Source organism: Populus euphratica, unplaced genomic scaffold (assembly GCF_000495115.2).
Source record: "Populus euphratica unplaced genomic scaffold, PopEup_1.0 scaffold309.1, whole genome shotgun sequence".
Classification (NCBI taxonomy): domain Eukaryota; kingdom Viridiplantae; phylum Streptophyta; class Magnoliopsida; order Malpighiales; family Salicaceae; genus Populus; species Populus euphratica.
In genome coordinates, this window is record NW_011500043.1 from 328,516 (window position 1) to 332,984 (window position 4,469).

Genomic DNA, 4,469 nt, shown 5'->3' on the forward strand with positions numbered 1-4,469 from the left:
TAGTAGTAGTAGTAGTAGTAGTAGTAGTAGTAGTAGTAGTAGTAGTAGTAGTAGTAGTAGTAGTAGTAGTAGTAGTAGTAGTAGTAGTAGTAGTAGTAGTAGTAGTAGTAGTAGTAGTAGTAGTAGTAGTAGTAGTAGTAGTAGTAGTAGTAGTAGTAGTAGTAGTAGTAGTAGTAGTAGTAATAATAATAATAATAAAGAAAGAGAAGAAGAAGAAGATGATGAGAACTTTGAGATGGAATATTAATGTAACGATTAAACAATGATAATAACAAATGTCAAGGTTAGAGGTTCCACTAATGGTATATCAAACAAGTATAGTATAAACTCTTATTATTGAATTGGAAACCACACACAAAGGAGGTTCCAATCAGATTATATATTGTTAACATGATTACATTAGTCATCTTATTCAATTAATGCTAATACTTGTAAATCTCGTCAAGCATTCATGATTATAACTTATGTTAACAACAAATCAAGTTCCTTTCATAGCTCAGGTGTCGGTTATACCATACATTATGGGCTATGAAAGTGCCAAGCATTTGTTGTACCAAGTGTTATACAACATAAATCAAGATTAGTCATTTAACAAGCAAAGTATTAAAGAGTGAACAAGATAGCAAATATAAAACATGTTAGTATCAAACATTAAAGTCCATATTAAGTTTACATTATACTTATTCTTACACCATTAGTGTAACCTTTTCACCTTGACATAATTAACTTAGCTAGACATAATGAAAGAAAGCAAAATAGATAAACAAAATAAGAACATAAAAGTTAACTAAGTAAAGGAAAGGAAATGAAAGGCATAAACTTAATATTAATGAAAACAAAGCATAAAAAATACAAAGAGAGAAAGGAAGAGCATGATCTTGATCTGGAAATCAAGATGCCTAAATGCATGGCAAATGCCTCCTTTTATAGGCCAAAAATGGGAACTATTGATTTGATGACTAATTGATAAGTGGGTGACCAACTTTTGACTTGGTGACAATCCTTATCTTCTCTTGTCTGCCCAAAACGTCATTGATAACGTCAAAATTGGAGCCAGTTGTAAACATGAAAGTTGTAGGCAATTGTCTCAGCTTTCTTGTGTAAAAATTTCAGCTCATTTGGACTTCTAGAACTCCAGATATGGCCAAAATACCGAATAGTGCTCGGGCTGGAAGACAGATTCGGGCTTCTTTGTTGTTGCTACAATTTGGACTTGATAATGGCCTTTTTAGATCTTGGGCTCCATATGAAAGTTGTAGGCCTATGTCTTACCTTTCCATCCATATAAATTGGACCTAAATCTGAGATCTGTAGCTCCAGATATGACCCAATTACCGAACAGTGTTCCGGTTTGGATTGCACCGACATCTCTTTTCTAAGTTTGGCCATCTCTTTATCCTTGCAATTTAAGTTCTTCAAGTCATCAATCAATCCTTTCATTTATGTGATAGGCCTGCATTAAAAATAGACATTTACCATAAATTATAGGTATCTTATATTATTAGATACATTATTATAAAACATATTTTAGTTAAGGAGTTATTGATACTTCAAGTGCAAAATGATGATATAAAACCATGATAAAAATGCACTTTTAAGTACTAATCACACCCCCCAACCAGCTTATTACTAGTCCCTAGTAATCAAAGCGTTAAAATAGAAAACAAATTTGCAAATTTCACAAAGCAAGGTATTCATCATTTAACTTCCATTAGTCTATCCAGATAAACAAACTCTCATTAAATTTATATATCTGCTCAATACCTCTTAACAAGATATTAATAAACCTTTCTTTTGTGCTCAATGTATCAACACATAATTATGGGGCTTTTCTTGGAAGAAAACAAAATTTTTGTTCTAATGTTTAAGGTTAACTTCCTTGGGTTGGGATTACTATTTTTGTCTTTTTTTTTTTTTTTAACTCTATATACATATACTTTAAAAACATCATGCATCTTTAACCCATGTAATGAGCTTTCAGCTAATGACTCCCAGACCAGTTGGTATTAGGGCATTAGGTGTTAAGACACCCCTACGAGCTTAGTAACTCGGGTCGCAGATACTGATATGTAGATAGTGCAATGTTTGATTCCCTTAAGCTTTTCTCCTCAACCCATGTAACAAGCGTTGGGCCAATAGCTCCCAAGTCAGTTGACTTTAGGGTATTAGGTGTTAAAACACCCCTTCGGGCTTAATTGCTTAGGTTAGGGAGGCTACGAAACCAAACTTATCTACATTTTTATTATCATCATTTTTTTTTTCTTTTTTTTTTTTTTTTTTTTTTTTTTTTTTTTTTTTTTTTTTTTTTTTTTTTTTTTTTTCTTTTTAATTATATACAATCCCTTTCCCTTAGTTGTTACCTTTAACAAAAGAACATAAATAATGTAATAATCCAATATGCAACCCACAATCATATGTTAAAGTGTGTGTGTGTAAATTAAGGTTTAAGAATACATGTTAAATAAGTATATGAGCAGAATTAAGTGGTAACAATACGAGAGTTTGTAAACCTGAATATTTCAGGAAGTATTATAATAGACCTTGTTAAGAATGGTTACTAAGATGCGTCTCAAGAGTCACTTTAACAAAAGAACTCCTTTACTCTGCCATCCTAGTAACAACAATTATGCACATGCTTTATGAAATGAAAAACAATTTTTTTTTATCAACTACTACCCTCTCCCCCCAACCAAAACGAGACATTGTCCTCAATGTTCTAAGGTAGAAAGATAGAGTATAGAAGATATCACCTGAAATAATGAACATTAACAAACCTGAAACACACTGAAACAAAAATAAGAAATGACAAAACACAAATATTATGTTATTAATAAAAAGAAAAGACACAAATTTTTACAAGCTAAGACTCAAATCGCAGTTGTGATTGTGGCTCACATCTTCCCTTGGTTTTACGTCCAAGAACGGCTTAAACGCCCTCTATGGGTCGGGGATAGGCTTCCCATCCAGTTTTCTTAAAAACTGGCAAACAGGGTCTTTTTTTAGTCAGATTCCCAAGACTATGCCAAGCATGTTCTTTATGAAAATGGGTTCCTAAGTTATGAATTGCACGATGCTTATCTTGACTATGATGAGACTTAAGAGTCAATAGAAGATTATCTAAAGACTCTCTGTGTTTTGAAATAAATCCCACCTTCTGACAATTTTCACAGTTTTTGCGGAATGCATCTGACTCCTTGAATATGATGGGCCAGTAAAATTCACTTTGTAAGATTTCTACAATCCTCTTTTTTGATGAGAAATGATCCCCACATGCCTTAGAGTAACAAAATTTAATGAAATTACTTACCTCATTGTCGAGAATGCATTTTTGAAATATTTGATCAGGACAATAATTGAATAAGTAAGGGTCATCCCAATAAAAATTTTGCTCGTTGCTCAAAAATTTTCTTTTGTCTTCAATACTCCAATGAGTTGGCAAAAATCCTGAAGCAAGAAAATTGATATTTTTAGCAAACCAAGGCATTGAATTAAGAGAAAGTAGAGATTCATCAGGAAAGTAATCATCGATTGGTGTGATGTCGGGTGTCGAATCTGTTGTCACTTTTGATAAAAGATTCGCATCAACCTTTTCGATGCCTTTTTCATCCTCGATTTCTTCCTGATTGGTCATGGCATGAGAAAATGGAAGTGCTGGCGGAGAATCAGTCGTTTCTTTGCAATTTTCAGATTCAACCCCTTCCTTTCCCTTAGAAATTGACTCATCATCTTTCTCATAAGGTTCAAGAGAGGGTTTTTCAATAACCTTACCACTGCGTAGAGTAGTGACTGATTTGACTTGATCCATGTGTTGACTTCCATAACTACTTGCATTTGCATTGTATTGCTCCTTGAGATTTTGCTGTGGTTTAGATGGAAACTTACCTTGCTCTTGAAAATTGAGAGCAGATGTGAATTTTGCAAGAGTATCTTTAAAATCTGTTATGCTTTGAGCAAGTTGAGTGTTGATTGTCTCTTGCTTTTCAATGAATGCATACAAAGTTTCCTCAAAATTTCTTGTAGGAGGTGGAGCATAAGGAGGTGCATATCCATGATAATTTTGGAAATTATAGTGTGCTTGAAACTGTGGTTGTGAAGTTTGTGCATTGTTGTTCTCACTCTTCCAATTGAAATTTGGGTGATTTCTCCAACCAGGGTTGTATGTTTGGGAGTATGGGTTGTGGTTGGCCCTTTGGAAACTGTTTAAAGCATGGGCTTGTTCATGGAGACATTCTTTAAAAGAAGGCAAGGTTGGACAATCGTTGGTTGAGTGTTCATTTGTTTCACAGATTTGACACACAATGTTTTCAACAGATTTTAATTGACCACTCTTTTTTAATTCTAGTGCCTCGACTTTTCTAGCTAAAGATGCAAACTTGGCTTGAAGGTCATGATCTTCCCTAAGGTTGTACATGCCTCCACTAGATGTGTGAGGTTGAGTTTTACTCGGTGCCTCATATGTACCCGCGGTG